Consider the following 22651-nt stretch of genomic DNA (forward strand, 5'->3'; position numbering starts at 1 on the left):
GCACTTCTAGCATCCTTATCCTGTAGTGCTTTATGCCATGGCAGATTTAAGCTTCTTCCTAAGCATGCCATAATTACCTGCCTTGTAGTTCCACAAATATCCCTTTCTTGATAGAATATTCTTCATGCTTTCAAGTAAAGACCACATGGTCACTTTCGCCAATCGGAGACAATGCTGTCACCTTAGTTATAGATAGCTCTTCTGATCCTATGACCAGGTCTAATTCTCCTCCCCCCCCCGGTCCCCTCCATTACATGCTGTCTTAAGTAATTATCTCTTAGCAGGTGTATAAATTCTATTTCCTTTCTGCCATGTGATCTTTCTTCCTTCCAGTCTCCATAGTTGAAGTTCCCCCCATAATAATCACTCGAAGCCAAAAATTGTCCATGCAGTTATAACGACCAAAGTATTAACACTGTTCAAACTGAACATGGATGTCAATTAAACATATAAAATAAAGGTGTTTCAAACGAATCAGTACGTAGAAAGAAAAGTAAAATATATTTACTATTGTAGAAAGTATTTTACTCTGGGTATAATAAATGTTAAAGCTACCAAGCTATTTTAAATCTGGTTTTACTCCATTTCCCAAGTAAGCAAACAGACAAACAAGTCAAGTTTGCGCCTGCAAGTGTTGCAAGTCTAGCTGACCCTGCATGTAGTGCAAGACCATATGGTAACTTGTTCTGGTAAAATACTTATAAACTCTGTATTACTAAAATCTTGGTATTTCTAGCCTGGCTCCCACTGATGAGACCTCAGTAAAGGTCGAAACCCGTCTGGGTAGTGGCCCTTGCCTTTAATACAAATCATCATACATCTCCTCCAGGAGATGTGATTTGCATTAAGGATAAATATTAAGATTAGTGATCAGAGCTTATTCTACTTTTATCATGAGTTGCCTTGGTCTTGTACTATTTGCAGGGTCAGCTAGACTTGCAACACTTGCAGGCGCAAACTTGACTTGTTTGTCTGTTTGCTTACTTGGGAAATGGAGTAAAACCAGGTTTAAAATAGCTTGGTATGTTTAACATATATTTACTATTGCTTTTATTTCGCTTCATTTTTCATTAAGCATTTTGACATTGATTGACATTGATTGATCCAGCAGCTGTTATTAACAGTTTCACGTTAAAATCTTCAACAGCTTATAAGCATTATTTGTTATAACTTCGCTTAGGACATCATTTGTTCAGCTGACGCAGTTTTTTTTATTTTAAGATTTTTCTTCATTAATTTCAGTTATTCAGTGTTTACTCACATCCTAATTTACCGTTTCTGCTCCCTTTTTGTATATTTTCTCTTTCCCCCTTTTTCTATTCCTCATGGAAAGAATTTTCTGTGGTTCTGTGCTTTTCAGGTAATATAAAATTCACTCAGTTTCTTTGTTCATTTATAGTACAGTTTTTTTGTTTCACTTCTTATCCGGATTGCATTATTTGATAGCGTTGGTTTTCCTCCACATTCCATCTAACTCGTTGTTGATACAAGCAAATAAAACGTTTACAGTAACTACAATTGAAAAATCCAACTGAACACCTCACCTTAAAGTCAACATTATTATTATTATTATTAAGGAAGACTACAGGGAAGTTCAGCTACTCATCGACGGATGCCACATACTGCACGCACTCACATTCATTCACACTACTTGCACTCACAACATCCAATGGCAATCCAATCCAATCACTCACCCGATGAGAAGAAATCACTCTATAAGAGAAAAATCTAGATCTTATCCCCTTCTTAGCGGAATTCATTCTCAGCTTCCAAAGATGCCCTCGTGTCCTTTCTACATCCTCCATAAAATGAAAAAATTCCATCAACTGAAATCCTGTATGACTCTATCAGAAGTTTGTAAGTCTCAATCATATCACCCCTCTTTCTCCTGTTTGCTGTTATCTGCGATCTACAAATTCTCAGTCTGTCTTCGTAATCAGTATTCCACATATCGAGTTTAACAATCTCCTTTGCACTCTATCCACTTGCACAAGAATCACAACGGAAACAAGGAGACCAGGCCTGCGCACAATAGTCCTTATCTTTACATGTGAACGTTCGTTTCAGCACTGCATTTATCTTTTGAGTTGTATTTGCAATCTTTGCTATATGACCCTCGAACGTAAACTTCCTGTCCACTAAAACTCCTAGATCCCTAGCCTGATCAGTTTCTTCTAGCATAATCTACCAATATATTACCAGATCGTAATATCTAATCACGTCAAAGTGAACTGATTCAATTGGTATCATTACTGATAGTTATTTCCCATGACCACAATTCCAGTCTGTTCAAACATTCCACAAGCATTGCATATCAGCAGTGTTCCTGTTTACCCTACCTATCTTGGCATCGTCAGAAATAGCTGTCACATGTCAAATCCTTCCCAATATCATTAATCTACAGATTGAATGATCGAAGACTGATCATAATGGCACAGAACTTGTTACCTTAAATCTTGCAGACTGACATCTCCTATACGACATTTTGAGAACTGTCAGTCAGCCATCCTGTTACCCAAATTAATATTTTATAATCAAAACCCATATTCTCCATTTTATGCAGCAGTGTAACACGCTGTATTCTGTCAAAAGCCTCAGCAAAATCCAAGGTGTATCCATTCCCGTATCCATAAATGTATCCATATATTCACAACAAGAACATAGTTCATGCATTGGATCCTAGTTATGCAAAATAATTCTATTTTTATTAATGAACCTTGCCTTACATGAATATTGCACGAAATTTTTATGTGAGCAACGAAATGAATGTTATTTACAAATTAATGTCGCTAAAAGCATGCTGCAATTAAAAATTTATATTTTTAAATTGTGTTTTATAAAAACACTATTTAAAAATCTTTCTTTTTTTAGAAGTATCCTTAAAAAGGCTCTAAACTTTTAAACATAACTAACAAGTATAACAACTTATTTTAAAAAAAGATACAGTTATTTTAAATATTCATTTTAATTGCGGTAATAAATTTATATACCATTTATTTTTTAGTATAGTTATTCTTGAAATGACAATATTATTGAGTATGAATTGGTCTGGAGATAGAAAATAGGAGGAAACGAATCAATCGACCGTGAGATGCGGTGATTGATTCATTCAATCCAATACCCTTGGAGGGTAATGGATAGCAATGCTGTAGCTAATGAAGCTCTAACTGAGGCTCGGCTATTGCTGTTACCCTCCTGCCATGATCAGAGCTTTAATAATAGCTCAATAACCTTATCCCTACACTGTCCGCTACAGATAACGGGGAATATGAAAAGCATTCTTGCTTCGCCCCTTTAAGCCAGTCCTTATAAGGACTATAAGAATGAATTGGTCTGGTGTCTTGATTAATCGACCGTTAGATGAATTTCTGCCATGCTATAATATATATATATATATATATTTATTTTTTCTTTTAAATAATAATTTGTAAATGATTTTAAACCGAGATAAAATATTAAATTTAATGATACAACTAGTTTTAGCCTTTATATATATATAATTAATTAATTAATTTATTTTTTTTTAAATAATAATTTTTAAATGACTTTAAACCGAGATAAAATATTAAATTTAATGATACAACCAGTTTCAGCCTTCTTCAGGTATCCACTAAAGGTAGAATACAGTAATAAAAATTGAAGATACAAAAAACTGAGAATTACAGGCAAAGAAATGCAATACATAATTGACACAAAAAACGTTGTACTTTTCAAGTCGTTCTATTCTACGCGCTATTGTTTGTTGCATGCGTGCTTGCATGTTCTCGTGAACAGCAGTATTGAACAACTGCAGTATGACTATCAGGGATGTTATAACTCAAATTGCTGTTCAAATGTTCACGATTAAGGAGGACTTTCTTGGACTCCACGATTTTCCTTTCAAACTCATCACTACAGCGAAAAATGTTTTCGAATTTATCCCAGCACACTGAGTTGATTCTGTAGATTATCATGAGGATTGTTAGAGAAAAGAACATGACTGGATAGCGCAGATGCATGTGACCTTTTATAGGATATGTCTCTCTTATGCTCCTCAATACGCAGTTCAACAGATTTGTTAGTCTATCCAAAATAAGGAATATTACAGTCGCACCATAACTTGTAAACACCTGGATATTTCAAGTTATGATGAATGGGCTTCGGATGGCTTATAAGAGAACGGACTTTAGGGAGTGTAGTGAAAAACGTCCTAATGTTGTATTTTTTAAGGAGTTTAGCCAATTTATTGGAGACTGAACTAATGTAAGGTATTGAGATGCTACCTTTAAAAACAGTAGTTTCCGTAGTACGCTGCCTAGGAGGATCCAGAAGAAATTTCTTAATTGAATATATATTTTTATATATATATTCAATTGAATAATTGAATATATATTTATATATATATTCAATTGACAGACTCAACAAATATGTATATATATATATATTTTTTTTTTTTTTCAAAATTCATTTTTACTCGGTTGGAATATTATAAAAAAGCTACTGTTACCGAGAGATAAAAAGATGACAAGATATATTTAAAAAGATACCTACTAGTTTACTAGTTTCGTTACATGAACATCCTCAGGTATCACAATCAAAGAAGTATATAAAAAATTACAGAGACTTAAAATTGTAATAACAGAACAAGTATAAAAAGACAGTAGGGTGTTTGAAAAAAAAATGCAAGTATGAGTTCCAAACAAACGAATACTACGCGCTGTCGCGAGTGCGCCAGTACTGAACAGAAGCAACGTGTGCGTCAGAGAGATTGTAACTCAGGCTGTTGTTGATATGAGAGGAATCTAGAGAAATTTCCCTAGATTCGACAATCTTTCTTTCGAGTTCATCGTAGCACACATGGATGTTAGAAGTTTGAGTCCAGTTTACAATGTGCTGGCGGCCTTCGTCTGAGTTAGCTGAAAAGAGAACGTGGCTAGAGAGAGCGCTAGCTCTAGTCCTGTTTTAGGAGATATCTCTACGGTGTTCATCCAAACGTAGAAGGATGGATTTAGCAGTCTGTCCATAGTATGGCTTTCCACAATCACACAAAATCTTGTACACTCCTGGAAACTGAGTAGGAAGATGTTTCTGTTTATGTTTGCTAAGTAATGAACTTAGCATATATATATAATGAACTTAATATATATATATATATATATATATATATATATATATATATATATATATATATATATATATATATATATATATATATATATATATATATATATATATATTTATGTATTTATTTATTTGTTGAGTCTGTCAATTGAATATATATATAAATATTTGGCGAGTCTGTAAATTGAATATATATATAAATATATATGAATCTATGCCATGCTATTAATATATATAAATATTTGGTAAGTCTGTCAATTGAATAGCAGGGTTGGGCTATTTTGGCTTAGCTAAGGAACTTGTTGGCTTTAAATAAATCCATCAAATTTGTAATTGCTATAAAATTTGGGTTCTGTTCCGGGTATTAGGTTCGTTGTCATATCATGTTTTAAGGTATGACAACCGCCAGACAACTACAACAGATAAAAACATATGATCTGTCTTGGAAAACAAAATTCGTAGATAAATGTTTTAGAATTATATTTTAATCCCAAATTAGTTGAAAACATGCTTCATATAAATTACTCACGTTAGGCACAAATTTGAAATGATGAAGTAATCATGGTTAAAGGGTATTATACAGAAAACCTCCATTAAGAATAAACAAAAATTTATACACCATATTAATATTAATATTTTAATATGAATATCTCATTTTAGAAGAATTTCAAACCCTTTTGTTTCTATCTAAAGGCATCTCGATACATGCTGAGCTATGAAGAGAAAATGTAGAACAGTAACCAACAATCGACTAGAAATAGCATTGCTTTTTTACATATACTTGGTAATTTCTATATATATTTTTATGATAATTACGACAATGAAAATAGGTCATTTCTGTTAATTGATTGGAAAGTAGAACAATGTTATATTGGTATACTCCTATTGTCCCTTTGTTGGAATAACTTTCTGAAAACCAAGCTTTTCTTATCATACTAGGATGTCATTTTTGTGTTTTTATTATTATTCTACATTACATTTCTATATGTTCTAAAATTTTATATTTTACTACTTAATATGCAATAAAAAAAATAAAACATTTAAATTAAAAAAAAATTAAATATTTTAGCGCATATAATTTATACACCATTTATATATCAGAATAATAAATATTTAAATAAAAACGATGATAGATGAAGAATCCAATACTCTTGGAGGGTAATGAATGGCAATTCTGTAGCTAATGAAGTTCTAACTGAGGCTCGGCTATTGCTGTTACTCTCCTGCCATGATCACAGCTTTATTTATAGCTCCATAACACCTTATCCCTACTCTGTCTACAGATAACGGGGAATATGAAAAGCATTCTTGCTTCTCCCCTTTAAGCCAGTCCTTATAAGGACTATAAGGCAGTTTCTTGAGACCGTATCTCTTTAACATATGTTTCAAATTTTGCGTTTTATAGCAAAGGATGCTTATTGATTTCTGGAGCCGCAGGAAACACTAGCTACGCAGGGATTTTCTCCGTCTCCCACTGACGCAAGCAGGGTTCTCCCTGACGATCTTCAACTATACATATTTTACTAACACTGTTAGAACCATATGAAAAGCATTGGCATCATATTATCCATCTGGGAATTTAATTAAATATTTTATTTATATTTATATATAATATTTTATGTCAAACACAAAAAAGATTTGTTACAGATGGTGTTCGGATGCTTCAGCTTATTCCAAAATAGCTGTACTGGAAAATTTTCAAAGTTTTTGGTTTTGAAACGCCTGATCTGGACACGAATAAAGAGGCGCTTTTACCAATGTCAAAAACAGCTGGAGGGGGCAGCGATTTCACCAGAATTTGACTCGGAGCATCACTTACCACCGACTCCCGGTGAAATTGGTGAAATCACGGTATCTTCCCAGGTGTTGTGACGATACTGTGATTTCACCAGTCTACTGTTTCAGCACCAAGGCCTTCCTCTTCTACCAGTGTCGGCCCCTGCAGCGCATTTTGCAGAGGTTGGCTGAAGTGCTCAGAATTCCAGTGCAACGTTCTCTGAGGTGGTATTATTGCAATGCTCCTTCCTCCTCCGGTGAGGAAAAAAAATTCATTTTTGTGATCAGTGTTGTAAAGTATCACACATCGAAGATATGAAATATCCTCAACGAGGAAAAGAGAATTTACCATCGAATTAGGAACTGCTTCTTCGCCTATCTCCCTCAAATCCTGGAGTAGGAAAGATACCTCTTGGACGAAGCGCGTTTCCTTAGGAGATGGTGCAGGCCATCAACCTCCATTAATTCTCCCCTGTGGCACACAGGGGAGAAGTAAAGTTTGCATAGATCTGTGACATCATTGATTTCATGGTGTTTTAAACTAATATTTTAATATCGTTATTCTCATTTTAGTCTGATTTTATTTTTATTCCAATGGAAAGGGGGGGGTCTGAAGAATTCCACCCGCTGCGCAGGCCAACATCGAGGTGGTCGTGAGTCATTTTATGGCGGGATCTCCAGAGCGAGGTTTCCCTCAATTTTTTCCTTTTTTATTATTTTTATCGGTTTATTACGTTTCATTTTTTTTTTTTACTTTGTTTACTGGTTTTATAGTGTTTGTAATATTTTTATCTGTTTATTCTTGTTAAGTTTTTTAGTGTATATTTCCCGTTATTTAATGAGTTAAAAGTCAAACGACCGTTTTAGAAGTACCCGTTGGGTCAAGAGCGAAAACTGGTCACCTGATATTTTTTTATCTCCTCTTTTATTCGCTCTATATGTTTCTCTTTCTCTTTTCTGAGCTGAAAATTCCCTACTTTTATACTCAAAAGACCTACGATGATCATCGTAGGCATTTGGCAGAAATCAAACCCACTTGACACTTCTCCCCCTAATTATGGGAAGATAAAATATCATCAAAAGACATCGTCTGTGGTATGAGAATAAAAATAAAAATAAGACAACTTTTCCAACAATGCGATTCACCTTCGCTTTCAAAACAATTTCGACTGAGAAATCATCTTGATTCACTCGATACTCCCCATAAAATTACAACGGTAGAGAAATTTGTGGATGATTCCTTCATACTCATCTGAAATGTGTTATCATAATAGAACAAATCATACTTTATAGATAAGATATTCTATAATGTTTTATGAACGGGTGCTACTTCATCGAACTCCAGCTGAATTTCAGCTGGAGTCAGTTGGACTCATGTTCTCGTGAGACATTAAACAACGAAGAAGGATCTGTTCTAAATTTAGTGGAAATCTGTTGAACGTTGCGAATTATAGATGAGTGGGTGGTTTGTAAATGAAACTCCGTCGATAATCAACTGCATAAAATAGGTTCATTAGCTTATTTAAATAATTATACTTTTTCATTTCTTTTTTAATTTTTTAATGTTGCTCCGCCCACGACAGGTTATTTGCAAACCTTTATTACTTTTCTGTACGATAGTTGCAAAAATAGGTACAGGATGGGCTAAGGATATTTCCGTCTTTATTTTATCAAATTTAATTGTATTTTTGGATTTTTAATTTTTCACGCACACACGCACGCACGCACACACACACACACACACACACAAAGCCCTAATCATGATTCCTTCACAAACTAATTTCACAGCAGGAACAACACATTCGTACAGGTAGCGTTCTCATAGCATCCGCCACAGTCACACTCCTCCATCGGGCCGTCAAATTCTGAAGAACGATTTAAATATATGATCACTTCCACCGCTCTAGAGTTCAATGGAGGCGAGCTTTCCTCCTCTGTGTCTGACGGTTGACGTTGTCCTTCTTAATGTTTAAGGTTGCACACGACCAATGAAACGCATGTTCTTCAGATCCCGATGAACCGCTGTCTTTGCTTGCAGAGAGGCATTTCCGAACTTGACAAGGAATGCTTCAATTATTATATACACAATTCAAACGAGAACAGGCGATTTTTTTCCATCCACGCGATTTAGCACTCTGCGGTTACTAAATCGGTCGCGATTGGCACAATAACATCAATGCAGCGCAGTGCAGTTCATATAGCAGAATACAATATCAGATAAAATACAGATAACAATTACAATATCTAATTGCAGTGTGCTTTATTAATACATAGTACAAATGAGACAAAACGAAAGAATAAAATTACAAATTGGATCGATATACAACATAAGACACACATTCATATTATGGGATGATATACAATATGGGACAAACATTTAAACTATGGGATGATAAAATATACAAGACACATTTTATAATAATAAACATAACTAAATATGCCAGTAAAAAGAGGATTATTACCATACTGCTTACAAGACGAATACACCAGCACGGGGATAGTCGCAGTATAATAGATATTCACTTGTTATTTATCTACGATTATGGATTGCATAGATATTAGATTATTAGATGCATAATTATTTCGTACATGCTTAATATATTATGCACTTTATTTAATACATAATTACTAGATTGTGTGTGTGTGTGTGTGTGTGTGTGTGTGTGTGTGTGTGTGTGTGTGTGTGTGTGTGTGTGTGTGTGTGTGTGTGTTCAATATATTGAAATATATTTCAACGTCATTTAATTTCATAACATTGTTATTTAATTTCTTTTTAAAAATGTAATCAGAAGAATACGACTTCATATCGTCAGGTAATTTTCTGTAGTTGTTAGCGGCTATATATTGAAAGGACTCGTGGAAACTGTCTGTTGGTTTTCGGTACTAAAGCAAGTTTAACCAACCATGTAGATTATAGTCCACGTTATCCACCGGAAATGTTTCCTGTTCTTCCTGAAGCGTATTAACAGCAATTTAGGTAATGTTTGCGTAATTGTAAAATTTCAAGGATTTTTTTAGAGTGTTTTGTTGGAGTGTGACGGTGGATGGGAAGTTTGCGTTGCTCTTTTTGGGGATGAAAAACCCGAGTTACCGGGGAAAAATCCTCCACCTCCGTATGAGATCGGCTAACTCACCTTTAGTCGAAAGAGCCGGATAAAGGTTCCTCACTTCACTGACGGGAATCAAATCCAGGTCTTTCCGACCAAAGGGCTTCGTCTGTGCTGACTGAGATACGGAGGCTCCCCCCATCCCATAGCTTCTGAACTTCCAAAAAACTCAATGCGAATTTTCTCAGAAGGCAGAGCTTTCACATATACAACTACTATCGCAGTAAAAATCCCAAAGATGGACAGATTTTGTGTAGTTAAACTCAAACTTCCCTAACATTACACGATGTTATACACAAGACGGCAGTCAGACTACTTTTAAAATTTCCACAGTGCAAGAAATATTCTCCTGTACAGATTGGAGAAACATTTCTGCTATCAGAAAAAAAAAGGATTTTTTTCTTTCTTTTTCATTTTGTTTATTTTTTTAAACATCTGATTACAAACGAAAGGCTGCAACTTGAAAAACAGTTCGGAGTTTGAGTAACAAGAAATTTGTTGATATGTTTTTGATAAGATGATGATAAACCGACTTGACAAGTTTAAAGATTGGTAGTAAATAAATGGATGTTGACCTGCAGCTACTTTTTGTTCTTACAGTTTTGAAGGAAGTGGAGGAATGATGATGATCAAAACAACCGGTATTAACCATGAAATTACCCGCAGAAGCGACAGTGCGCAGAAAATGAACGTCTGTGAGAGGATCCGGAGTGATTCTGAGAGAGAGAAAAAGAGTGTTCAGCAATTAGATGCTGAATATTTTTCCACTTGGTTACACTATAAATTAAAGATGCCAAGAAATTATATTATGGATTTCATCAAAAGTGTAAGCCAACAAAATCTGTTCGTGAAATAACTTTCCATAATGCATAGCATCATACATGACCGCAAGGATATGTGCTTTGCATTATCAGATGCGAAGTCATTAGCTTCTGCATGTAAGAACCGAGTCGTCAAGTGACTTCACACGCAAACTCATGATAAATCCAAGAATATAATTTCTTGGGAACAGCGGTTAGTCTGACTGCACTCTTCTGATTCCCACACATCGTACATTATTTCTCACCGACGTAGTAGAGTTTAAGCTGTCATTGAATACGGGATTCCATTTTCACAAAGTAGCGATCTACTTTTTCCTATAAGTAACAAAGTATACTAAATTCTAATAGGTGTGTTAGAGAATTTTGTTCAAAAACAGCACATAATTCATAAGTATTTAATATTATTCAAATCATTCAATATATTCCACTACTTGTATTTATTTTCATTAATATTTTAATTACAAACTAAATACATTTATCCATTTTATATCCATATTAGTCTTTTATTCATGCAATTACTAAAATTCACATTTCTACTTCGTTCACACGTTCATCGACAACATTTTAGTTCCATACAATGCATTATCGGAAATTAAAACTCAAATTAGAAAGGGAATTCAAGTTTAAATTCCATTTGAGTTAAGTTTATATATATCGTAGTTGAAGTACTTAACTGTTTCTCTCTCTCTCTCTCTCTCTCAAACGTTTGTTTAATTTTTTCGGCATGTGTACTTTTAGTTTGAAAATACCAAATTGTTTTAAAAGTCTGATGCGAAATGAATTCATAATCAATCATCCATAAATTAATAATCAGTATAAATAACGGTTCATTTAATTAACGCGTGCAACTTTTTAACAGAGTGAATAAAAGTGAACTGCATTCTGTTATGATTCACATTTGGCAGTTCGAAATAGAATTCAATAAACGGATAATAAAAATACTGACAATAGAATTATAAAACGTTTGATGATTTCGAGAACAAAAGACTAATTGAAGGGAAAAACAAAAAAAAAAATTCACGGAAATATCGATTATATAAAAATTGTGATGTTTAACTTTCTTAGCCTTGCTCTGTACGTGCGATTCGAAAATGAGAATTATAACGACCCATTTAACGTTCATTATTATTATTTTATTCACATAATTGATACACAGTCTAAAGAGACAGCGAGCCAGTGCCTTATCAAGCCATATCCTTTTCTCGACTGATCCTAATGATGAAAACCCAAGTCATACAGTCCGCTGGGACAGATCTACCAACATCTTTCGTTGCCATGATAAATTGGAGAGAAAAATCGTAGAATCTAGGGAAATCATTTTCAATCCTGTTCATCTAAATAATAACTTGAGCTCCAACCAAGCTAGTCATTCAGCTGTAATCATGTACTGGCGTTCACGAGATGTTGCAAGCACGCACTCTCCCAACAATGCAACAAACGAAAGAACAGCTTTAAATACAGCGTTTTCTCTATATGTATAGAGACTCTATATGTTGTTCATAGTTTTTTTAACCTTCAGTGTTTAGTGGTTTTTCTTTTCTTTTATAATGTCACTTGATGAAGGCTGTTATAAGCCGAAACTATTCGTGTTTTACTATTAACCCCGCCCCCTTTTTTTACCTAACTCTCGTTTAAGTCATTCAACTCTATTTTACAATATGTATTTCAACCGAGTCAATGAATCATCCTACATATATTGACAAAATTCACATTCTCGGACTCGTTCTACATTCTTAGGGTTTTAAAGTAATAAATAACGCTGAGAATTCTTTACTCACCCCGTTGCCTTTTCGTTGCTAGAATCAAACATTGAAGAATTAAATGTTTCACTCAATAAAAAAATTTTTGCCCTTCAAATATAAATGGATTCGCTTAATGGAGACATTTGTGCACGTAACGCAATACTACGTGCAAAAGATCTTTCTTCTGGCTGGTATTACTCGCCACTTGGTAACAAATACCAGAGTGCATTTCACGTATGATCCGCTTTTGTTAATGTTGTATTGTTTGCAGGGGTTTCTGATGAAAACGTCATTTCTTTCTTTCTTTTTTTTTTTTTTTTTTTTTTATTCATGGCGTAAAATCCTAAATTAAAATGGAATATTTTAAAGAAGGACATGTTATCTGTTAAAAATGATAACTTACACATTTTTTAAATATTTTTTGTATTAAGTATGACCCATAATCATCTTTTAGTGTCTATTGTTACCTTTGATTTTTTTTTTAAATATGCAATCAAAAATACGGAAAATATCTTGATATATATTCACTTTGAAATTCATTTCTGTTTATATATAAAATAATATTGTAACTTTAATATTGTAATAAAATATTTAAATATCTTTAGATATAAATAAGTTTCTTAAAGAAAATGTTATATTTTATTCAACTACCATTATATTCTTTGCGAAAACGTTTTATAAGTAATTTAGAAAATAAATTCTTAATGTATGTGATTGTATATCTTCAAACTCTTGATTGTTTACTCTGCAGGTTTCATAATAAAATTGTGTTATAACCAAACTAAGAAGGGATGCATTTCGACACAAGTAGTGTGTCAGCCGGGGTTCTCTTGCCTTGCCTTTTAGAAAATAACGAACACTGCTTTAAGAGATCTAAAGTTCTTATTAAAGTACAGAGTTTCGAACTTTGATCTAAGAAGTAATGTGAATATTATGATTGTGAGAACTCTTTCCCGTTTTCATATCTTAATTCTTTTTATATTGTCATTTCTTCTTTAAATTAAGTAGCAGTTCAATAAGATTATAACCATCTAATTTCACGCGCTCATTTATTTGAACCATTCATGAAGAGTAACCATCCGATGTTATGATCCGTCTTGACGTTATCCATGTTCACTAACATTGCACTATCAGATACCACAGAATTACTCAAACAAGAAATTCCATCGGATATCGTAAAACTATTTGAGTTTGTCGTTCCCTATGGATATTTCACTTTCGAAACAAATTTTATCAGAGGAACAGCTACATTCAGTCATTTTTATCAGACAGTTTTATGTTATGGAACACTGAATGACATCTTCTCGACAGTATTTTGCCGAGACCTACATATTAAATATTAATGTGTCGATGAAGTTTTTCGAGAATTGAACGACTCTCCTGAGATTCAAATAGGTTTAGTAGATTCAAATAGGATAGTAGATTCAAAAAGTTTATCAAATAGCCTTTTTGAATCTACTAATTCTTTGTCCATCGGATGGCAGCCTACAGTTTTAAATTTTTCGGAAAAAGAGTCATACAGGCCGTTTATATTAACGCAGAATTACACCATCATCCTAATAATAATAATAATAATAATAATAATAATAATAATAATAATAATAATAATAATAATAATAATAACTCTGGTTATCGAGACCTTAATAGATCGTACCTATTCTTTCGGCTCTTCGAAAAAACTTCTACAGAAAGAATTGCATCACTTTAAGTCAACTTAAAAAAAGTTTTAGCATTTAAAGCGGGGGTCGCAAACTGGCGGGCGGGATACGGCCCGCGAAGGCTTCGTATCCGGCCTGCGACCTGAATGATTTCTTTTCTAAAAATCAATGTTTCTAACATCCTGCGGGGATTAAAACAGAAAAAAAAAAAATTCAAACTTCTAAATGTTTTATGACAGCTTTAAACAAAAGTAAAACTTATTACTACGATTCTTATTATTCTTATTTCTACAATATCATCAAATCTTGGCAACACTGAACGGAAATAACTTGTTAATCAGCTATTTTAAGCCACGTGATACAATGTCAATAAGTTACAGGTTACCACTGTAATATGATAGTATGTTCATAAAAAGTTACCTCAATAACTGCTATTTTTTTTTGCCCATAACAATGTCTGAATTTAAAGTTTTTAAAGAAAAATAGATCAAGAGGGCAGAACGTTTCAAGAAAAATAGGAGAAGGCATATTTCTTTGTGGAAGTAAAAAAATATTCCAACATGTTTGATGTGTGGACAAAGTGTTATTTTAAGTGCAGTCGAAATCATGTGTCCGGAAAAAAAAAGCAAGCGTTTCCAAGTATAAGCCTATCAGGAAATACAGTTGCCGAGCGTGTTGAAGATATAGCAGAGAATTCCAAGATATATTGAGTGTTTAAAAATAAAGAGTTTTGTCGTGTTTTCCATTGCGGTTGAAGAATGTACAGACATTATTAATACTTTCCAGTTAGCAATATTTATTCGTGGCGTTGATGACGATATGAATGTGACAACTAGTGCCTATGTCAGGGACAACTACAGGAAATGTCTTATATTTGTGTATTGAAAAGCCTTGAAAATGCTCACGCGGACTGGTCAAAATTAGTAAGTGTGTCTACAGATGGGGGCTCCTGTTATGGTTGGTGTTAACGTCGGACTTGTTACAAAACTTCAAATGAAAAAGGAATTGTTGTACAAGGACAAACTGAAATCGCTTCATTGCATAATAATTGACTGGCCCATTGCTGCGTTTGAGTTGGAGATCCCAGGCCTACGTGTATCTCCTCATAAGGAAGAGTACGTTTTAGTCGGCTGATCTTTTTAAACTTTTATATATAATTACTTTTTTTTTTTTAGTTAGGAAAATATTGACAATTTTTTATCTCACATTAGCTACTAAGCTGGCGTTTTTTACAATTGTTATTATCTAATTCCCATTCCACCTTTTGTACTGAAAATGTCTGTGAAATATGCGCGAACATTTTGCTAATAAACAGAATATTTTTTCTTGGTGTGTATTTTCCGTCTTTTGTAGTTTATTCTAAATTCGGTAAGCAAAATTTGAAACCTTCTTTTTTTTTTTTTTTTTTTAGATATCCTCAAATTTATTAAACGAATAGAAATATAAACATTTTCTATTTTTGACATATTCTATCAGTCACGAGTGCACGTGACCAGAAGTCATTATTGTTCGTCTCGAGCAATGCACGCGCCGTTGATAATAACTCTTCCGTCTGAATATACCATCTCTTGTGTTGTACGCTCTTGTGCATAATGCAGTTCCCCAACTTGGACGAGGAAAATCATCTCCCATAAAGGACGTTCACACATTCATCCAGTTTGGTTTTGTAGTCTTTTAGGTGCAACGCCAAAATCCACTCGGCGGTTTATGGCATTTGCGCAATTCCAATTAGAAATGACGAAATATCAGATCACTGGATGGAAACCGAACATACAGCCACATCATAGACTGACTAACTCAATATTCAGTTCGAATTTTCTTTACTATTTTTTTTTTTAAATTCTTAGTAGTTTTATGTTGCTGTTGTTGTAGTACGATTCGAATGTCACAGGGAAATTTATATTCCAAGGAATAAATAATAACGTCAGCTAAGGAGATGCTTCTCTATAATAACCATCTTCGCATGTTCTTAATATTTAGATTACGTTTTGTTTTTATCAAATATTTTCAGTTCGTTAAAGCAGACAAAACAGTCGAGGAGTAAAGTGTTGGAATCGGTATTGAACGAAGTTACCTGCAGAGCTCTCCGAGAAGAGGAGGAAGCGAATTCCCCCCCCGATTCTATCCCCTTATTTTATTCAGATTGGACTAATGTTCTCGTGAGACCTTAAACAACTAAGGAAATGAAATCTGTTGAATGATGGGAAGGGTTTCCACCGTAACTCTTTCTCGTCCCCCTTCACTCTGATGATGATGAGATGAGAGGACTCATACAACAAATGCAGAGTTACGTGAAATGAAACACGAATGATAGAGCGAGAAAATCGCTTCAATCTAAACCTTTTCCTGTTCAACTTTTCTTTCCTCCCAACGAATTCCTACGCCTTTATTCTACCCAGATTCAATTAAAATAAAATAGATTCATTAGCTAGCTACTACTAGATGAACAAAACGATTTCCGAAAAGGTCAAAGAGAATTTTAAAAAAATACATGTGGCCATTATTGATTATGAAAAGGCCTTTGACAAAATTAGTAGATAAAAATTGTTTAAAATATAAATAAAATTATAACAATCTAGAAACAGTATAACCCATTTCGTGTACAAATAACCCCACAGATGAAGATAGATGCACTACTATTTGCAGATGATCAAATAGTATTAGCTACATCAGAAGATGATTTACAAAGATCATTAAAATCATTAAATGATATCTCAAAAACAATATAATATGACAATATATAAAGAAAAAGAAAATGGCATTCAAAGGAGATAACCCAATAAGAAGTAAAATAGCGAAAAATAATAAAATATTAGAAAAAGTAAATTCTTTCAAATACTTGAGATGTGATTTATCATACGAAGAAGAAAAAGACATTGACGCGCCGAAATATTAAAGTTAGTGAAAGTCAATGGCATAATAAATAATGTATTTAAGCCATCCCTGGTACAAAAACACACTAGAATCAGACTATATAATGTCTTTTCCAAACCAACTCTACTATAGGGAAGCGAAATATGGACCTCAAAAAGGAAAAATTGAAAAACGAATTCAAACAGCAGAAATGAAGTTTCTCAGAAAAACAGTTGGATATACGAAGTGGGACCACAAAACAAATGAAGAAATCTTACGATCTCTGATTATAAAACCATTTAATTACTACATAAGACAGTATAAACAAAAATGGATAGAACATTTAAATCGACTTGGCAACAGCAGACTGCCGAAAACATTACAAAATAAGTGGGAAAAGAAGAATCGGAAGACCAAGAAAGAGATGGCATGAGACCGGAAAAGGCCACCTGGCCTAAAATTCATGATAGGAAGAAGAAGCTAAAAACAAGCATGTTACAAATATATCCACCCTTTAATAATCCCGCCAACCGAAGGAATAAATATCTCAGATTGATGACCAAGATCAATTCCATCATACCTAAGAACTAATGCTTAATTAAAGAATACAGAAATAAGATGATGGTAGCTTTGTAAAATACAATAATAATTGCAGTGAAAATTTGAAAGAAATTAAAATAATTTTAATTAATTTATTATTATATTTTTATTTATAAATGAGGTTAAATATTATCTTATAAATAATACCTACTACTTTTGGAAATGCAGTGTAAACGCGAAGGAAGATGTTTGGTTTCGTAATATCACATAATGTAACGAAACCCAAATATTTACATTCTGAATCTCCTCATTATAGCCTCCAAAAGCTAGGACTCCTGGCAGGAATCACTGACAAACGTATTGCACGAGATTAAGTCTGAAAATAAGCATTAGCAGTATTGTCAACATAGAAACAAAAGATTTGTTCTTGCTAGGTTCGCATAGGTCAGTCATCTTACACCATCAAAAATGACGCGGTACATACACACCGCCGTTGATTTAGACAATAACAGGCAAGAAAGTTTGTAGATAATTGCTAGTTACGGTAACAGGTGCGAATATCATTACGTAGAATCGATTAACATACCGTTGTCTGAAAACAACTCCAGTGCGTACCAACTGCAGTAAATAAACTGTGAACCACAATCCTTATTCTCTGGTACTTCTCTACAATTCGTTTGGTTGTTTTAGAGAAAACTAATTCTGGTATTAGATTTTTCTTTTAAAAGAATATTCTGATTTTAATATTTGTTAAAATCTAAAGAGGAATTATTTTGTTATATATTATTTTATAAGACCACCATTAATGTAATTATGAATTACGAATATGTATATTTATTTTCGTGGGTATTTTAATTTAATATCCACGGATTTATCAGGATTATTTAGGATTTATTTCAGCATTCTTGATTGCACCTTTTAAGTGAACATGTCATTATTGATATCTCAATAATGTTATAATAAGTACATTTAATGCAGGCAGATGTTGATTACTTAATTCCCTTCGACGTAAAGATCAAACTAAGTGCAATAATAAAATGTTACCATTACAACGTGATGGTTAACATTTTACACATAACAATAGATATCGGGCGAGTGATACTTCAAGAGCGTCCAATACTTCCCCAAGTATGCACTGCGAAATAGAATTTGCAAACACTCCCTCATTTATTCCTTTCTACAACAAAAAGTTTGACATTTACTCTTCGACTAACAGATATTACGTCTAATGTAAATAAGAGCAAGAAAACAGAAAATTTCATACCAGAAATCAGCTAAAAAAGTCCTTATAAGGACTGGCTTATAAGGGGCGAAGCAAGAATGCTTTTCATCTTCCCCGTTATCTGTAGAGGACAGTGTAGGGATAAGGTGTTATTGAGCTATTAAAGCTCTGATCATGGCAGGAGGGTAACAGCAATAGCCGAGCCTCGGTTAGAACTTCATTGACTACAGCATTGCCATCCATTACCCTCCAAGGGTGTTAATCACCGACTGTTTAAGTAAAGGTGAACTCAAAAAAATTCGGACGATCCCTATGCCACTCGATAGTGGGCGAAAGATCGTCCATATCTCAGCGTTGGTTCCACTCAGTGAGGAACCAACGCTGAGATATGGACACCGAGCAGAACCGCTATTATTCCGAAGAAAAGCATTCAACGACAAAGCCCCTCACCGGGCCGTGCCAGAAATCACTTTCCCCGGAGACTCAAATTGTTCCCTTAGGGCAAAAACCTTAAGAGAGCGAACTCTCGAATCTCAGCGCCCAGGGGGGTAACAGCAACAGCTGAACCTCAGTTAAACTTCATTGGTACAGCATTGCCATCCATTAGCCTCCATGGATATTAATCACCGACTATGTAAGTAAAGGTGAAATCTCAAAAAATCAGACGATCTCTAGGCCACTCCATAGTGGGCTAAAGAACCTCCATATCTCAGCGTTGGTTCCACTCAGTGACGGGCTCCCCCACCACCGAGCAGAACCGCTCAAATTCAGAAGAAAATCATTTACCGACAAAGCCCCTCAGCGGGCCGTGCCGGAGAACACTTTCCCCGAAGACTCAAAGTGCTCCCTTAAGGCAAAAACCTTAAGAGAGCGAACTCAAAAACTTTTCCTAATTAAGAAATTCAAAAAATTATCCTAATTAAGACACCCATTTTTATTCATAGTAATTGTCTCATAAGTTTATCGTTATAGGGGATTTTTTTAGCTGGATATATATATATACTTACACCTTTACTTACATATATATCATCCAGCTAAAAAGTTATGCATAAAGTAGAAGGTCATAGAAACAAATCTTCCTGAATCACTTAACTTAGTTCAGATGAACAGCTTTAGTTCATCTAAGAAGAAGAAGAAAGTTGGCAGATGTTGTTTTAGGAATTATCCGCGGCATCGTAACATGGAGAAAGAAACTTGTTACAACCAGGAGGGTCGATGTAAGCCTTGCCGTAGATCTCAATTGTTAATCGGGCATTTTCTGAACCACCTGAAATGTCTACCGTCCATCAGTAGGTTTACGATGCCATGTATTGCATGTTAGTGATTATTATTATTATTATTATTATTATTATTATTATTATTATTATTATTATTATTACGTGACACGTCCAATATTACGTTTTTTTTCCCTCGTGATTATGTTCTCCACTACCAATTGTGTTGATTTTTTTTTTAATTTAATAATTTAATCCAGCCTTAGTTCATCTAAGAAGAAGAAGAAGAAGTTGGAATAATTCCTATGAGAAATATAATGGCCTAATATTACCATATTTTCTTTTAAAAGATTTAATACGTGCGGTTTCCGGTAATGGGATTAATTCATGGCATCTTTAGAAGTCATACGAGACTCTGAAAATAAAGCTAATAAAATGGTGGCTATGCGCTTCGCAACCATATGCCTGGGGAAGGAGTGTCCTAGGTTCGATTCCCATCGGTGACGTGAGGAGCTGAAGGATCTTCCTCAGCCATAGCCAAGTTAGCCAGTCTTGGGCGTGGACAGCAGGGTTTTTTCCCCAGTTTATTCTGGGGTTTTTCATCCCGCAAAGCAGGCAAACTGGCCTTGAGAACTCAACACTACAGGCCATAGGATACACCGGGGCATAGGGCTGACCACCTTATCCTGTAAACGGAGTGAGGTCCGATGATCAATGGACCCTCGACACCGCAAGGTAAAAGAGGGTATAAGGAAGATGATGATGATGATGATGAAATGGTGAAAACGAAAAAAAAAAAAAATTTCTTGATCCCTGTTTTTTTGTTTTTTTTTTCTTTTCATCAAAAACGAACACTGATTTTTTTTGTGAGTTCTAGCGAGCCTTATGCTTTTTCTTTTTTTGCTTATACTAAGGTATATTTATTTTTTTAGCACATGAATGTCGGAATTGAAATGTTCTTAAGGAACATTTATTCGCTATTGTTTACAAAATAAGATTAGTGGAATTTTCTTGAGCAAAGAATTACTCCGATTAATGTTGTGTTAAAATTGGATACAAGTCCTTGTCTGATCGCATTGTGGATCCGGATGAAGCCACACGAAAAAAAAAAAAAAGAGTTGTTTAATTCATTTTATTTGTTTATTTATTTTGTTTAGGCAGCAGCCTTAAGACTGCTATTAAACCTTATCGAAATCGATAAAACTCACATCGGACGTCATGTGCGTAAGATTAGAGCTTGCTCCTTACTCGATTGACAAAACTTACTCTGATAACATTTTTTCTTGAGACAGGATTAAACGACGATAACATTTTACCAAGTAGTGTAGGAAGATTCGTACAACTGATATTAAACTAAAAACGGCATCTGTTCGGTTAATGATTATTTGTAAAAGTTCAGGATGTAATCTTGCGACAATAAGGTCATAACTATGTTATGACATTTTATTACATATTTCCAAGTATGTGCAAAACTCGTTGAGAATAGAAAAGTTTCTAATAAATCTGAGAATTATTTGCTGTTAAGTTGAATTATGCGTATTTTGAAAAATGTGTATATTACTTACATTATAATAAATACAAGTAGTGGAATATATTGAATGATTTGAATAATATTAAATACTTATGAATTATGTGCTGTTTTTGAACAAAATTCTCTAACACACCTATTAGAATTTAGTATACTTTATTACTTATAGGAAAAAGTAGATCGCTACTTTGTGAAAATGAAATCGCGTATTCAATGACAGCTTAAACTTTTACTACGTCGGTGAGAAATAATGTACGTAGCTACTAAAAGCGATGAATTTTAATGTGAATAACAAATTTAAAATAATAATAATATTTATATAACTAAATAGCGAAACAAATAATCAGAGGATAACGAAGTATTCTAATCCTACTGATTAAACGTTGAAGAATGAATTACTGAATTAGCGTATCCGCCCTCCAACCGGTGTGGCTATGGATGTTTATGATTGTCCTTCTGCGGGAGATGAATTTCACTGCCCGGTGTGATCAGTCTGAAGTGATCGGCTGATCACTCTGAAGCCAGAGTGCTTACCCGTGTGTTTCCCACTGCATGGCCGCCTCGTTCACCTGATCTAACTCTCTGCGACTTCTGGTTCTGGAAATTTCTCAAAGACAGGGTTTATCGGATTCATCCTGATAACTTTCCAGCGCTGAAAGACAGCATAACGCAGCATGTGCGCAACATTACTTCCGACCATTCTTGCCGTTGAATTGAACACAAAGGATGCAGTTTGTGCATACCGGGAAGATCATCCCATTGCCCAGTACAGCCCGTGAATGCATAACGGAAGTGAATAAAAATGTGTTATTTATGCTTGTCTCCTTCTTACACACGCACAGAAAAATTACTACATCTACATTCCGTACATCATACAGCACCCCTGGTGAAGAATTTTGGAACTCCTTTATCCCTCTAGGACAGTGTTTCTCAACCTGTGGTCCGCGACGATAGGACAGGTGGTCCGCAGGCAGACTTAAATTAATTAAATAAATATATATTTTTTAATTACCCAAGCATATTAAAATTGAATAAGTAAAAATTATTTAAATCAAATGGAGATTAACAAAAAAACAACAAATCGCGGTAC

Source organism: Typopeltis vanoorti, chromosome 13 (assembly GCF_054136105.1).
Source record: "Typopeltis vanoorti isolate ZY-2024b chromosome 13, IOZ_Tvanoo_1.0, whole genome shotgun sequence".
Lineage (NCBI taxonomy): Eukaryota > Metazoa > Arthropoda > Arachnida > Uropygi > Thelyphonidae > Typopeltis > Typopeltis vanoorti.